The following is a 17,696-nucleotide window of genomic DNA, read 5'->3' on the forward strand; positions in this document are numbered from 1 at the left end:
ACTCTCAGTTATTAACCCCTGTACTAGGGACCCTAGAGAGGGAACAGACTCCCAGTTATTAACTCCTGTACTAGGGACCCTAGAGAGGGAACAGCCAGGCTCTGACTCCCAGTTATTAAACCCTGTACTAGGGACCCTAGTCAGGGAACAGACTCCCAGTTATTAACCCTGTACTAGGGACCCTAGTGAGGGACCAGACTCCCAGTTATTAACCCTGTACTAGGGACCCTAGAGAGGGAACAGACTCCCAGTTATTAACCCTGTACTAGGGACCCTAGTGAGGGAACAGCCAGGCTCTGACTCCCAGTTATTAAACCCTGTACTAGGGACCCTAGTCAGGGAACAGACTCCCAGTTATTAACCCTGTACTAGGGACCCTAGTGAGGGACCAGACTCCCAGTTATTAACCCTGTACTAGGGACCCTAGAGAGGGAACAGACTCCCAGTTATTAACCCTGTACTAGGGACCCTAGTGAGGGAACAGCCAGGCTCTGACTCCCAGTTATTAACCCTGTACTAGGGACCCTAGTGAGGGAACAGACTCCCAGTTATTAACCCTGTACTAGGGACCCTAGTGAGGGACCAGACTCCCAGTTATTAACCCCTGTACTAGGGACCCTAGTGAGGGAACAGACTCCCAGGTATTAAACCCTGTACTAGGGACCCTAGTGAGGGAACAGCCAGGCTCTGACTCCCAGTTATTAACCCCTGTACTAGGGACCCTAGTGAGGGAACAGCCAGGCTCTGACTCCCAGTTATTAACCCCCTGTACTAGGGACCCTAGTGAGGGAACAGACTCCCAGTTATTAAACCCTGTACTAGCGACCCTAGTGAGGGAACAGCCAGGCTCTGACTCCCAGTTATTAAACCCTGTACTAGGGACCCTAGTGAGGGAACAGCCAGGCTCTGACTCCCAGTTATTAACCCCCTGTACTAGGGACCCTAGTGAGGGAACAGACTCCCAGTTATTAACCCCTGTACTAGGGACCCTAGTGAGGGAACAGTCTCCCAGTTATTAACCCCTGTACTAGGGACCCTAGTGAGGGAACAGACTCCCAGTTATTAACCCCTGTACTAGGGACCCTAGTGAGGGAACAGACTCCCAGTTATTAACTCCTGTACTAGGGACCCTAGAGAGGGAACAGCCAGGCTCTGACTCCCAGTTATTAAACCCTGTACTAGGGACCCTAGTGAGGGAACAGACTCCCAGTTATTAACCCTGTACTAGGGACCCTAGTGAGGGACCAGACTCCCAGTTATTAACCCCTGTACTAGGGACCCTAGTGAGGGAACAGACTCCCAGTTATTAAACCCTGTACTAGGGACCCTAGTGAGGGAACAGCCAGGCTCTGACTCCCAGTTATTAACCCCTGTACTAGGGACCCTAGTGAGGGAACAGCCAGGCTCTGACTCCCAGTTATTAACCCCCTGTACTAGGGACCCTAGTGAGGGAACAGACTCCCAGTTATTAAACCCTGTACTAGCGACCCTAGTGAGGGAACAGCCAGGCTCTGACTCCCAGTTATTAAACCCTGTACTAGGGACCCTAGTGAGGGAACAGCCAGGCTCTGACTCCCAGTTATTAACCCCCTGTACTAGGGACCCTAGTGAGGGAACAGACTCCCAGTTATTAACCCCTGTACTAGGGACCCTAGTGAGGGAACAGTCTCCCAGTTATTAACCCCTGTACTAGGGACCCTAGTGAGGGAACAGACTCCCAGTTATTAACCCCTGTACTAGGGACCCTAGTGAGGGAACAGACTCCCAGTTATTAACTCCTGTACTAGGGACCCTAGAGAGGGAACAGCCAGGCTCTGACTCCCAGTTATTAAACCCTGTACTAGGGACCCTAGTGAGGGAACAGACTCCCAGTTATTTACCCTGTACTAGGGACCCTAGTGAGGGAAGACTCCCAGTTATTAACCCCTGTACTAGGGACCCTAAAGTGAGGGACCAGCCAGGCTGACAGCTGAAGGTCAACACTCAACACCTGTTACAGATATTACATCATCTGACCCAGATAACAGTCGGATGAGAAAGGTGTTGACCAGCCAGACAAACCCTTAGCATGCTAGTGTAAATAACAAACTGTACCGCACTGACATTTGCAAACCCACTAAGCAAATAGCACACAACAAGACTTTAAGACTGACCCACAGTATTAAATACAACCGCTTTATACGGTGTCCTATCGGCAACCACTTCTACATAGTGCAATTACTTTTTTACAATCAAGCCCAATGGACTCTGGTCAAAAGTAGTGCACGACACAGGAAATAGGTAGTTTTGAGAAGCAGCCGGTGATCCGACTGACTCACCTACGATGCAGTGACTACAGGAGAACTTCAGACTAGCATAGATGAACTCTTTGACCTGAACGTAGATCTGAGGCACAGACTGAGACATCGGTAGCTTCTTTGGAAAGTCTTGCTGTTGGGGCGACAACAAATACAACCCAGGTTATTTAACCCCTAGGACCTCTATAAGGAGCATATAGACTGTTGACTTTACAACCCAGGTTATTTAACCCCTAGGACCTCTATAAGGAGCATATAGACTGTTGACTTTACAACCCAGGTTATTTAACCCCTAGGACCTCTATAAGGAGCATATAGACTGTTGACTTTACAACCCAGGTTATTTAACCCCTAGGACCTCTATAAGGAGCATATAGACTGTTGACTTTACAACCCAGGTTATTTAACCCCTAGGACCTCTATAAGGAGCATATAGACTGTTGACTTTACAACCCAGGTTATTTAACCCCTAGGACCTCTATAAGGAGCATATAGACAGTTGACTTTTACAACCCAGGTTATTTAACCCCTAGGACCTCTATAAGGAGCATATAGACAGTTGACATTCCCATCGCATCTTGATGTCGTGAAGTTAGTCCGTTTTTACAATAAAGGGTGTTGAATGAATGGACAAACCTTTTCAATTTCTGCGTCGTGGAAGGGGAATCTACTAACGACAGACTTGTACTCTTCTTCAGTGTCTACGGGGATAGGGCTGTAGTTGTCCAGTTCAAAGACCTCCCTGAACACCAGAGCCCATTTCTTCAGCAGCGTTTCATTGTACTGGTCTCTGATCTCAAACAGCAGGTCAAACAGTCTGTTCACTGGGTAGCCATAACCCTGGAGAGAGAGAGGAGGTTACAAACCAGAGGCATCACAATCTGCTCCACTGGTTAATGACCAAACTGCTTGGGTATTGGATCAGGATCCCCCATTAGCTGTTGTGAAAGCAGCAGCTACTCTTCCTGGGGTCCACGCAGAACACAGAACACAGGACATGGAACACAGAACACAGGACATGGAACACAGAACACGGAACACAGAACACGGAACACAGAACATGACATAATACAGAACATTAACAGACAACAACAGCTGCTTCACTCATACCTTATAAGAGCTCTAGGTTTAATTCATACTATCTTATCACCCAGTCTGAAGAGCTGGACAAGACTCACCTGTAATGTGTCTGCAAATATGACAATGAGGTTCTTCAGCTGCAGCACCAGGTCAGGATCGCTGCAGTACGACTGGAAAAGAAGACAGGGGGGGTGGAAGTCCGTCACAATCAAAAGGGAAAAGGAAAGTGTTACTCCCAGCCTTCTGGGTGAGGTAAGGGTTTATCTAGAAACCTTGGTGTTAGGAATGGTAAGGGTTTATCTAGAAGCCTTGGTGTCAGGAATGGTAAGGGTTTATCTAGAAGCCTTGGTGTCAGGAATGGTAAGGGTTTATCTAGAAGCCTTGGTGTCAGGAATGGTAAGGGTTTATCTAGAAACCTTGGTGTTAAGAATGGTAAGGGTTTATCTAGAAGCCTTGGTGTTAAGAATGGTAAGGGTTTATCTAGAAGCCTTGGTGTCAGGAATGGTAAGGGTTTATCTAGAAACCTTGGTGTTAGGAATGGTAAGGGTTTAGTGTCTCCTGACCCCTCCTGTCTCAGCCTCCAGTATTTATGCTGCAGTAGTTTATGTGTCGGGGGGCTAGGGTCAGTTTGTTATATCTGGAGTACTTCTCCTGTCCTATTCGGTGTCCTGTGTGAATCTAAGTGTGCGTTCTCTAATTCTCTCCTTCTCTCTTTCTTTCTCTCTCTCGGAGGACCTGAGCCCTAGGACCATGCCCCAGGACTACCTGACATGATGACTCCTTGCTGTCCCCAGTCCACCTGGCCATGCTGCTGCTCCGTTTTCAACTGTTCTGCCTTACTATTATTCAACCATGCTGGTCATTTATGAATAATAAATAATATATGCCATTTAGCAGACGCTTTTATCCAAAGCGACTTACAGTCATGTGTGCATACATTCTACGTATAGGTGGTCTCGGGGATCGACATTTGAACATCTTGGCCACGTTCTGTTATAATCTCTACCCGGCACAGCCAGAAGAGGACTGGCCACCCCTCATAGCCTGGTTCCTCTCTAGGTTTCTTCCTAGGTTTTGGCCTTTCTAGGGAGTTTTTCCTAGCCACCGTGCTTTTACACCTGCATTGCTTGCTGTTTGGGGTTTTAGGCTGGGTTTCTGTACAGCACTTTGAGATATCAGCTGATGTACGAAGGGCTATATAAATAAATTTGATTTGATTTATCTAGAAACCTTGGTGTTAGGAATGGTAAGGGTTTATCTAGAAGCCTTGGTGTTAGGAATGGTAAGGGTTTATCTAGAAGCCTTGGTGTTAGGAATGATAAGTGGTATCTAGAAGCCTTGGTGTTAGGAATGATAAGTGGTATCTAGGCCCTTGTTCCTGGCAGGCCCTCCCAGTGAGCAGCATTGAGCAGGGCTCCACTGGTCTAATGAAGACCTCAGGGCATTGCAGCCCGATGGGGACAGACTGGCCCCATGGGGACAGACTGGCCCCATGGAGACAGACTGGCCCCATGGAGACAGACTGGCCCCATGGGGACAGACTGGCCTCATGGGGACAGACTGGCCTCATGGGGACAGACTGGCCTCATGGGGACAGACTGGCCTCATGGGGACAGACTGGCCTCATGGAGACAGATTGGCCTCATGGAGACAGATTGGCCTCATGGAGACAGATTGGCCTCATGGAGACAGACTGGCCTCATGGAGACAGACTGGCCTCACGGAGACAGACTGGCCTCATGGAGACAGACTGGCCTCATGGAGACAGATTGGCCTCATGGGGACAGATTGGCCTCATGGGGACAGATTGATGGGGACAGACTGGCCTCATGGGGACAGACTGGCCTCATGGGGACAGACTGGCCTCATGGGGACAGACTGGCCTCATGGGGACAGACTGGCCTCATGGAGACAGATTGGCCTCATGGAGACAGATTGGCCTCATGGAGACAGATTGGCCTCATGGAGACAGATTGGCCTCATGGAGACAGACTGGCCTCATGGAGACAGACTGGCCTCATGGAGACAGACTGGCCTCATGGAGACAGACTGGCCTCATGGAGACAGACTGGCCTCATGGAGACAGATTGGCCTCATGGGGACAGATTGGCCTCATGGGGACAGATTGATGGGGACAGACTGGAACAAGAACAGCAGTTGAACTAGTGTGACTATGGTAACAGGGCTGTGAGCTCAGAGGTGTGGAGAAAGAGGCATCAGGGGCGGTTGGACATCAGCCAGGGATGATGGTGGTGATATCAAGGGATGAGGGTGGTGATATCCCAGAGATAATGGTGGTGATATCCCAGGGATGATGGTGGTAATATCAAAGGGATGAGGGTGGTAATATCCCAGGGATGAAGGTGGCGTGAATATCCCAAGGATGTGGGTAGCATATCCCAGGGACAATGGTGGTGATATCCCAGGGATGATGAAGTAGTGATATCCCAGGATGATGGTGGTGATATCCCAAAGGACAAAGGTGGTGATATCCAAAGGATGAGGGTGGTGATATCCCAGGGATGATGGTGGTGATATCCCAGTGATGATGGTGGTGATATCCCAGGGATGATGGTGGTGATATCCCAGTGATGATGGTGGTGATATCCCAGGGATGATGGTGGTGGTGATATCCCAGGGCTGGGACTCACGGGGTCTCACAGCCTGGGTCCCGGGGGCCAACAAAGGCCTGGTCAAACCCTACTGCTAGGGTTAGTGTGACTGCTACCCTGGTCCTCTCCCACTGATAAGAGGCTTTAGCCCCCTGCTAGGGTTAGTGTGACTGCTACCCTGGTCCTCTCCCACTGATAAGAGACTTTAGCCCTCTGCTAGGGTTAGTGTGACTGCTACCCTGGTCCTCTCCCACTAAGAGGCTTTAGCCCCCTGCTAGGGTTAGTGTGACTGCTACCCTGGTCCTCTCCCACTGATAAGAGACTTTAGCCCCCTGCTAGGGTTAGTGTGACTGCTACCCTGGTCTCTCCCACTGAGAGGCTTTAGCCCCTGCTAGGGTTAGTGTGACTGCTACCCTGGTCCTTCCCACTGATAAGAGACTTTAGCCCCTGCTAGGTTAGTGTGACTGCTACCCTGGTCCTTCCCACTGATAAGGACTTTAGCCCCTGCTAGGTTAGTGACTGCTACCCTGGTCCTCCCCACTGATAACAGGCTTTAGCCCCCTGCTGTGACACTTTCAATGGTAATGTGTGTGTGTGTGTGTGTGTGTGTGTGTGTGTGTGTGTGTGTGTGTGTGTGTGTGTGTGTGTGTGTGTGTGTGTGTGTGTGTGTGTGTGTGTGTGTGTGTGTGTGTGTGTGTGTGTACTCACAGAGTGTGTGTGTGTGTACTCACAGAAAGTGTGGCTGTGTATTTAGTGTGTGTGTGTGTACTCACAGAGTGTGGCTGTGCATTTAGGTGTGTGTGTGTGTGTACTCACAGGGTGTGTGTGTGTGTGTGTACTCACAGGGTGTGGCTGCGAGCACGGCAGTGATCTTAGACAGGGCCATGTTCCACAGTTCCTCAATGCAAGGCTCTGGTTAACAGTCCCTGTGGAGTGCAGAACGTGGTCCTCCACCAGGAAGAAGCCTACGACCTGATTGAAGTAGCGCCGGTAACCCTCCACGGTCTCCTGCTGGGCCAGGAAACAACATTATAGACTGAGAGGGGAACTACTGACCAGGAAACAACATTATAGACAGAGGAGGGGAACTACTGATCAGGAACAAGAGGAGGGGAACACAGAGACAGAGAGAGGAGGGGAACAGAGGGAGGAGGGGGAAACAGATAGAGGAGGGGAACAGATAGAGGAGGGGAAACAGATAGAGAGGGGAACAGATAGAGGGGAACAGATAGAGAGGGGAACAGATAGAGAGGGAACAGATAGAGAGGGGAACAGATAGAGAGGGGAACAGATAGAGAGGGAACCCTCCTCACCATGTTAGACTGGGGAACAGATAGAGAGGGGAACAGATAGAGAGGGAACAGAGGGATGTAGAAGAGAAAGAATGAAGGGCTGGTTGTGTCCCTCCTCACCATGTTAGACTGGGGAACAGATAGAGAAGGGGACAGATAGAGGGAACAGATAGAGGGAACAGATAGAGGGGAACGGATAGAGAGGGGAACCCTCCTCACCATGTTAGACTAGAACAGATAGAGAGGGAACAGATAGAGAGGGGAACCCTCCTCACCATGTTAGACTGGGGAACAGATAGAGAGGGGAACAGATAGAGAGGGGAACAGATAGAGGAACAGATAGAGAGGAAACAGATAGAGAGGGAACAGATAGAGAGGGGAACGAATGAAGAGGAAACAGACAGAGAGGGGAACAGATAGAGAGGGGAACAGACAGAGAGGGGAACAGATAGAGAGGGGAACAGATAGACAGGGGAACAGATAGACAGGGGAACCCTCCCTCACCATGTTAGACTGGGGAACAGATAGAGAGGAACAGATAGAGAGGGGAACAGATCAGGGGAACAGATAGAGAGGGGAACAGATAGAGAGGGAACAGATAGAGAGAACAGATAGAGAGAACAGATAGAGAGGGGAACAGATAGAGAGGGAACCCTCCTCACCATGTTAGACTGGGGAACAGATAGAGAGGGAACATATAGAGAGAACATATAGAGAGAACAGATAGAGAGGGGAACAGATAGAGAGGGGAACAGATCCTCAGGAAACATAGAGAGGGGAACAGATAGAGGGGGAACAGATAGAGAGGGGAACCCTCCTCACCATGTTAGACTGGGGAACAGATAGAGGGGGAACAGATAGAGAGGGAACCCTCCTCACCATGTTAGACTGGGGAACATATAGAGAGGGGAACAGATAGAGAGGGGAACAGATAGAGAGGAACAGATAGAGGGAACAGATAGAGAGAACAGATGAGGGGGAACCCTAGATGAGGGAACAGATAGAGAGGGGAACAGATAGAGGGAACAGATAGAGAGGGGAACCCTCCTCACCATGTTAGACTGGGGAACAGATAGAAAGGGGAACAGATAGAGAGGGGAACAGATAGAGAGGGGAACCCTCCTCACCATGTTAGACTGGGGAACAGATAGAAAGGGGAACAGATAGAGAGGGAACAGATAGACAGGGGAACAGTTAGACTAACAGATAGAGGGGAACAGATAGAGAGGGAACAGATCCTCACCAGATAGACTGGGGAACAGATAGAGAGGGGAACCCTCTCACCATGTTAGACTGGGGATAGAACAGATAGAGAGGAACCCTCCTCACCATGTTAGACTGGGAACAGATAGAAAGGGGAACAGATAGAGAGGGGAACAGATAGAGAGGGGAACCCTCTCACCATGTTAGACTGGGGAACAGATAGAGGGGAACAGATAGAGAGGGAACAGATAGAGAGGGAACAGATAGAGAGAACCCTCCTCACCATGTTAGACTGGGAACAGATAGAGAGGGGAACCCTCCTCACCATGTTAGACTGGGGAACAGATAGAGAGAACAGATAGAGGGGGAACAGATAGACTGGGGAACAGATAGAGAGGGAACCCTCCTCAGATAGAGACTGGGAACAGATAGAGAGGGGAACAGATAGAGAGGGGAACCCTCCTCACCATGTTAGACTGGGGCTGCAGCACCAGCCTGGCCTGTTTTTTCCTCTGTTTCCTGTAGTAGTTCTCAAACGTCTCTCTGTCACCCTGGAAACACAGAACAACGAGCCAGATGGTTCACCCCATGTAGAAATGTGAAGCATCCGGTTTGCATTTCCACTCACTACCAAATATGGTGATGACAGGAAGTCCAGTGGCCGGCAGCGGGAGAGAGTTGGCCGACATTCGGCAAATTGTCATTGGTGAAACATTTAATCTACATAGAGTTCTCTGTTCCCTCTCTATTGTCATTGGTGAAACAGTTAATCTACATAGAGTTCTCTGTTCCCTCTCTAGTGAAATTGTGACAGTTAATCACAGTGAAATGGTTCTCTGTTCCCTCACAGTGAAATGGTGACTGACCTCACAGTGAAATGGTGACTGACCTCACAGTGAAATGGTGACTGACCTCACGGTGAAATGGTGACTGACCTCACAGTGAAATGGTGACTGACCTCACAGTAAAATAAAGGTAAAATAAAAACCCTATGGGTCCGTATCCTTAAAGGCTTCTTAGAGTGACTGACTCTGAGACTAAATGGTGATTTAATTGTACCTTTAAAATTACATTCTTTTGATGCACCTGGAAATGGTGACTGAAGCTTTCTTAACCACAGTTATATCGGCAGACACAGGAAATAGCTGACGGATACGGGAAGCAAACCCCGTCTTGAGTCAATACTGCCATCTATTGGTAAACACAAGTGCAGGTTACTGAAGGTCCTATATCCAGGAATAGGTGAGCCGATTGGATGGCACGTTAAGGACCAGTAAATAGTGTACATACCAGAACGGTGTAGATGTGGAGACATCTGTACACAGGAGAGAAGTCTACCAGGTCCTGGGCTGTTAATACCTGGGAGACCTCACAGTGAAATGGTGATAACCAGCCCTTAACCATTAGATAACACAGTCAAATGGTGACTGACCTCACATTGGTGACTGACCATAAACAGTCAGGAGGTAACCATTAACACAGTCAGGAGGTTAAACCTCACAGTGACATTAGACTGACCAGCCCTTAACCACAGTCACAGTCAAATGGTTAACCAGCCCTTAACCAGTTACATTAGATAACACACAGTGGTCACTCTACATTAGATGAGGTTAAACCACAGTTACATTAAATGGTGACTGACACAGTCAGGAGGTTAAACCACGTTACATTAGATAACACAGTCAGGAGGTTAAACCACTCTCACATTAGATAAAATGGTGACTACTCATTAAATGGTAACACAGTCAGGAGGTTAAATGGTTACTGAACAGTGAAATGGTGAAACCTCACGTTACATTAGATAACACAGTCAGGAGGTTAAACCTCACGTGACGTGGTGACTGACCTCACAGGAAATTAAACCACGTTACATTAGATAACACAGTCAGGAGGTTAAACCACATTAGTGACACAGTCAGGAGGTAAAATAAGGTAAAATAACACAGTCAGGAGGTTAAAACGTTACATTAGATAACACAGTCAGGAGGTTAAACCACGTTACATTACATTCTTTGACACAGTCAGGAGCTTAAACCACGTTACATTATAAACACAGTCAGGAGGTTAAACCACGTTACATTAGATAACACAGTCAGGAGGTTAAACCACTCTAACCCCCCACTTCAGGAGGTTAAACCACGTTGGATAACACAGTACAGGAGGTTAAACCACGTTAACACAGTCAGGAATAGGTTAACCAGTCAGATTGGATGATAACACAGTCAGGAGGTAAACCATTAGAGTAGATGACACAGTCAGGAGGTTAAACCACGTTACATTAGATAACACAGTCAGGAGGTTAAACCACGTTACGTAGATAACACAGTCAGGAGGTTAAACCACCTTACATTAGATAACACAGTCAGGAGGTTAAACCACGTTACATTAGTAACACAGTCAGAGGTTAAACCACGTTACATTATAACACAGTCAGGAGGTTAAACCACTCTACATTAGATAACACAGTCAGGAGGTTAAACCACGTTACATTAGATAACACAGTCAGGAGGTTAAACCACGTTAGAAACCAACACAGTCAGGAGGTTAAACCACGTTACATTAGATAACACAGTCAGGAGGTTAAACCACGTTACATTAGATAACACAGTCAGGAGGTTAAACCACGTTACATTAGATAACACAGTCAGGAGGTTAAACCACACATTAGATAACACAGTCAGGAGGTTAAACCACTCTACATTAGATAACACAGTCAGGAGGTTAAACCACGTGTACATTAGATAACACAGTCAGGAGGTTAAACCCTCGTACATTAGATAACACAGTCAGGAGGTTAAACCACGTTACATTAGATAACACAGTCAGGAGGTTAAACCACGTTACATTAGATAACACAGTCAGGAGGTTAAACCACGTTACATTAGATAACACAGATGATCACTTGGGCTTTTCTTGTAAATAATGTACAGGGTACCTTCATTGTTGATAACAGTGTTGATAACCAATGTGTTGCTTTAATACTGGACCAAAGAGTATGAAAAAGTACAAACTAAGAAAAAGAGATCTGAAAAGTTACTTTGAAGAAGAGTCTCTCACCTCCTCCTCTGATTGGTCCTCCTCCACTCCCTCCTCCTCTGGTTGGTCTACTCCCTCCTCCGCCGCTAGGCCGTTGTGCTGCGTTGGCGTCCGGCCGTTCAGGGAGTAGACTGGCCTGGTGTAGCCCATACCACTGTCATGCTTCTGAACCACACTGTTAAACGTCCTGTGCTGCTGAGCCTGGGAGATACAGACAACACAGTCAGACCTCTCTCCTTCTCAGAGCAAAGCTTCCTGGCATAAGATCAGACATTTATTGTTCATTTTCTACAATTGATTGAAGATTTTTAAATTTTATTTCACCTTTATTTAACCAGATAGGCCAGTTGAGAACAAGTTCTCATTTACAATTTCGACCTGGCCAAGATTAAGCAAAGCAAAGCAGTTCGACACATAGAACGACACAGTTACACATGGAATAAACAAACATACAGTATAAAATAATATACACACACACACACACACACACACACACACACACACACACACACACACACACACACACACACACACACACACACACACACACACACACACACACACACACACACACACACACACATTGTGCAAATGAGGTAGGATAAGGGAGTTAAAGGCAATAAAATAGGTCATAGTGGCGAAGTAATTATGATATAGCAATTAAACACTGGAATGGGTGATGTGCAGAAGATGAATGTGCAAGTAGAGATACTGGGGTGCAAAGGAGCAAAATAAATAAATAAATACAGTATGGGGATGAGGTAGGTAGATGGGCTATTTACAGATGGGGTGCTTGAAGTTAGTGAGGGAGATGTGAGTATCCAGCTTCAGTGATTTTTGCAGTTCGTTACAATCACTGACAGCAGAGAACTGGAAGGAAAGGCGGCCAAAGGAGGAATTGGCTTTGGGTGTGACCAGTGAAATATACCTGCTGGAGCGCGTGCTACTGGTGGGTGCTGCTATGGTGACCAGTGAGCTGAGACAAGGCGGGGCTTTACCTAGCAATGACTATTAGATGACCTGGAGCCAGTGGGTTTGGCGAACAGTATGAAGCGAGGGCCAGCCAACGAGTGTACAGGTCACAGTGGTGGGTAGTATATGGGGCTTTGGTGACAAAACGGATGGCACTGTGATAGCCTGCATCCAATTTGTTGAGTAGAGTGTTGGAGGCTATTTTATAAATGACATCGCCGAAGTCGAGGATTGGTAGGATGGTCAGTTTTACAAGGGTATGTAGAGCAGCATCAGTGAAGGATGCTTTGTTGCAAAACAGGAAGTCTATTCTAGATTTAATTTTGGATTGGAAATGCTTAATGTGAGTCTGGAAGGAGAGTTTACAGTCTAACCAGACATCCAGGTATTTGTAGTTGTCCACGTATTCTAAGTCAGAGCCGTCCAGAGTGGTGATGTTGGACGGGTGAGCAGGTGCAGACAGGGATCGGTTGAAGAGCATGCATTTAGTTTCACTTGTATTTAAGAGCAATTGGAGGCCACGGAAGGAGATTTGTATGGCATTGAAGCTCGTCTGGAGGTCAGTTAACACAGTGTCCAAAGGGCCAGTCTCTTACCTGTTTAGTACTTGTACTCTGCCTGTTTCTATATAATAACAACAACAACGTCTCTTACCTGTTTAGTACCTGTACTCTGCCTGTTTCTATATAACAACAACGTCTCTTACCTGTTTAGTACCTGTACTCTGCCTGTTTCTATATAACAACAACAACAACGTCTCTTACCTGTTTAGTACCTGTACTCTGCCTGTTTCTATATAACAACAACGTCTCTTACCTGTTTAGTACCTGTACTCTGCCTGTTTCTATATAACAACAACAACAACGTCTCTTACCTGTTTAGTACCTGTACTCTGCCTGTTTCTATATAACAACAACAACAACGTCTCTTGCCTGTTTCTATATAACAACAACAACAACGTCTCTTGCCTGTTTCTATATAACAACAACAACAACGTCTCTTACCTGTTTAGTACCTGTACTCTGCCTGTTTCTATATAATAACAACAACAACGTCTCATACCTGTTTCATGGCGGTCTCTCCGATCTTGTCCGAGTGTTTCCTGATGCTCTCCAGAAGTCCTTGAGGCGGACATGGAGATGTCCTTAATGTCCTCCAGCTTGGGCAGGTTCTCAGCCATGATCTGACAGAACCGCAGTCACGGCTGACCCGGGGATGTACACAGATCCAGCTGCTCCATGGTTTTCAACGCAGCGTAGTACCTGGAACACAGATACCTGCAGTCACATCTCATCCCTCCTCTCTACCTGGAACACAGATACCTGCAGTCACATCTCATCCCTCCTCTCTACCTGGAACACAGATACCTGCAGTCACATCTCATCCCTCCTCTCTACCTGGAACACAGATACCTGCAGTCACATCTCATCCCTCCTCTCTACCTGGAACACAGATACCTGCAGTCACATCTCATCCCTCCTCTCTAGTCTGGAACACAGATACCTGCAGTCACATCTCATCCCTCCTCTCTACCTGGAACACAGATACCTGCAGTCACATCTCATCCCTCCTCTCTACCTGGAACACAGATACCTGCAGTCACATCCCTCATCCCTCCTCTCTACCTGGAACACAGATACCTGCAGTCACATCTCATCCCTCCTCTCTACCTGGAACACAGATACCTGCAGTCACATCTCATCCCTCCTCTCTACCTGGAACACAGATACCTGCAGTCACATCTCATCCCTCCTCTCTAGTCTGGAACACAGATACCTGTCATCCTGAAGTCCCCCCTGTGGATAGTCCCAGTACCCCAGGGGTCCTAGTAGTCCCCCCCTGTGGATAGTCCCAGTACCCCAGGAGTACTAGTAGTCCCCCTGTGGATAGTCCCAGTACCCCAGGGTTCCTAGTAGTCCTGAAGTCCCCCCTGTGGATAGTCCCAGTACCCCAGGGTCCTAGTAGTCCTGAAGTCCCCCACCCCTGTGGATAATCCCAGCACCCCAGGGTCCTAGTAGTCCTGAAGTCCCCCTGTGGATAATCCCAGTACCCCAGGGGTCCTAGTAGTCTTGGTTGGGAACCACTGTCCTAAACAGTATGAGGGCTTTTTTCACTCAAAACACTCACACCAATAGCTTTTTTTTTAAATGAACTGTGTGGGCATGCTAGTTTAGTGTGTGTGTGTGATTCTAGTGTGTGTGTGTGTCCTAGCCAGTGTGTGTGTGTCCTAGCCAGTGTGTGTGTGCGGAGCTAGAGGCCTGTCCACTCCAGTGGGAGGAGCTAGAGGCCTGTCCACTCCAGTGGGAGGTGCTAGAGGCCTGTCCACTCCAGCGGGAGGAGCTAGAGGCCTGTCCACTCCAGCGGGAGGAGCTAGAGGCCTGTCCACTCCAGTGGGAGGAGCTAGAGGCCTGTCCACTCCAGTGGGAGGAGCTAGAGGCCTGTCCACTCCAGAGGGAGGAGCTAGAGGCCTGTCCACTCCAGAGGGAGGCGCTAGAGGCCTGTCCACTCCAGTGGGAAGAGCTAGAGGCCTGTCCACTCCAGTGGGAGGAGCTAGAGGCCTGTCCACTCCAGTGGGAGGAGCTAGAGGCCTGTCCACTCCAGTGGGAGGTGCTAGAGGCCTGTCCACTCCAGTGGGAGGCGCTAGAGGCCTGTCCACTCCAGAGGGAGGAGCTAGAGGCCTGTCCACTCCAGTGGGAGGTGCTAGAGGCCTGTCCACTCCAGTGGGAGGCGCTAAATCAAATCAAATCAAATCAAATTTATTTATATAGCCCTTCGTACATCAGCTGATATCTCAAAGTGCTGTACAGAAACCCAGCCTAAAACCCCAAACAGCAAACAATGCAGGTGTAAAAGCACGGTGGCTAGGAAAAACTCCCTAGAAAGGCCAAAACCTAGGAAGAAACCTAGAGAGGAACCGGGCTATGTGGGGTGGCCAGTCCTCTTCTGGCTGTGCGGTAGAGATTATAACAGAAAATGACAAGATGTTCAAATGTTCATAAATGACCAGCATGGTCAAATAATAATAAGGCAGAACAGTTGAAACTGGAGCAGCAGCACAGTCAGGTGGACTGGGGACAGCAAGGAGCCATCATGTCAGGTAGTCCTGGGGCACGGTCCTAGGGCTCAGGTCCTCGAGAGAGAAAGAAAGAGAGAATTAGAGAGCATATGTGGGGTGGCCAGTCCCTCTTCTGGCTGTGCCGGGTGGAGATTATAACAGAACGTGGCCAAGATGTTCAAATGTTCATAAATGACCAGCATGGTTGAATAATAGTAAGGCAGAACAGTTGAAACTGGAGCAGGAGCATGGCCAGGTGGACTGGGGACAGCAAGGAGTCCTCATGTCAGGTAGTCCTGGGACATGGTCCTAGGGCCCAGGCCAGTTGAAACTGGAGCAGCAGCATGGCCAGGTGGACTGGGGACAGCAAGGAGTCATCATGTCAGGTAGTCCTGGGGCATGGTTCTAGGGCTCAGGTCCTCCGAGAGAGAGAAAGAAGGAGAGAAGGAGAGAATTAGAGAACGCACACTTAGATTTACACAGGACACCGAATAGGACAGGAGAAGTACCTCAGATAAACAAACTGACCCTAGCCCCCGACACATAAACTACTGCAGCATAAATACTGGAGGCTGAGACAGGAGGGGTCAGGAGACACTGTGGCCCCATCCGAGGACACCCCGGACAGGGCCAAACAGGAAGGATATAACCCCACCCACTTTGCCAAAGCACAGCCCCCCACACCACTAGAGGGAAATCTACAACCACCAACTTACCATCCTGAGACAAGGCCGAGTATAGCCCACAAAGATCTCCGACACGGTACAACCCAAAGGGGGAAAGCAGACAGGCCGACCACAACAGTGAATCAACCCACCCAGGTGACGCACCCCCAGGGACGGCACGAGAGAGCCCCAGCAAGCCAGTGACTCAGCCCCGTAACAGGGTTAGAGGCAGAGAATCCCAGTGGAAAAAGGGGAACCGGCCAGGCAGAGACAGCAAGGGCGGCCGTTGCTCCAGAGCCTTTCCGTTCACCTCCCACTCCTGGGCCAGACTACACTCAATCATATGACCCACTGAAGAGATGAGTCTTCAGTAAAGACTTAAAGGTTGAGACCGAGGAGTTTATGCCTTCTGACATGGGTAGGCAGACCGTTCCATAAAAATGGAGCTCTATAGGAGAAAGCCCTGCCTCCAGCTGTTTGCTTAGAAATTTAGGGACAATTAGAGGCCTGCGTCTTGTGACCGTAGCGTACGTATAGGTATGTACGGCAGGACCAAATCAGAGAGGTAGGTAGGAGCAAGCCCATGTAATGCTTTGTAGGTTAGCAGTAAAACCTTGAAATCAGCCCTTGCTTTGACAGGAAGCCAGTGTAGAGGCTAGCACTGGAGTAATATGATCAAATTTTTTGGTTCTAGTCAGGATTCTAGCAGCCGTATTTAGCACTAACTGAAGTTTATTTAGTGCTTTATCCGGGTAGCCGGAAAATAGAGCATTGCAGTAGTCTAACCTAGAAGTGACAAAAGCATGGATTAATTTTTCTGCATCATTTTTGGACAGAAAGTTTCTGATTTTTGCAATGTTACGTAGATGGAAAAAAGCTGTCCTCGAAATGGTCTTGATATGTTCTTCAAAAGAGATCAGGGTCCAGATAACGCCGAGGTCCTTCACAGTTTTATTTGAGACGACTGTACAACCATTAAGATTAATTGTCAGATTCAACAGAAAGATCTCTTTGTTTCTTGGGACCTAGAACAAGCATCTCTGTTTTGTCCGAGTTTAATAGTAGAAAGTTTGCAGCCATCCACTTCCTTATGTCTGAAACACATGCTTCTAGCGAGGGCAATTTTGGTGCTTCACCGTGTTTCATTGAAATGTACAGCTGTGTGTCATCCGCATAGCAGTGAAAGTTTACATTATGTTTTCGAATAACATCCCCAAGAGGTAAAATATATAGTGAAAACAATAGTGGTCCTAAAACAGAACCTTGAGGAACACCGAAATGTACAGTTGATTTGTCAGAGGACAAACCATTCACAGAGACAAACTGATATCTTTCCGACAGATAAGACCTAAACCAGGCCAGAACATGTCCGTGTAGACCAATTTGGGTTTCCAATCTCTCCAAAAGAATGTGGTGATCGATGGTATCAAAAGCAGCACTAAGGTCTAGGAGCACGAGGACAGATGCAGAGCCTCGGTCCGATG

At 48.1% G+C, this 17,696-nt stretch overlaps 1 pseudogene; it reads right to left on the reverse strand.

Annotated features, from left to right (window-relative positions):
• Positions 1-2,318: 2,318 nt before the first annotated feature.
• On the reverse strand, positions 2,319-13,786 carry LOC124029716 (annotated as a pseudogene).
• Between the last annotated feature and the right edge of the window lie 3,910 nt (positions 13,787-17,696).

Source organism: Oncorhynchus gorbuscha, unplaced genomic scaffold (assembly GCF_021184085.1).
Source record: "Oncorhynchus gorbuscha isolate QuinsamMale2020 ecotype Even-year unplaced genomic scaffold, OgorEven_v1.0 Un_scaffold_7391, whole genome shotgun sequence".
NCBI lineage: Eukaryota > Metazoa > Chordata > Actinopteri > Salmoniformes > Salmonidae > Oncorhynchus > Oncorhynchus gorbuscha.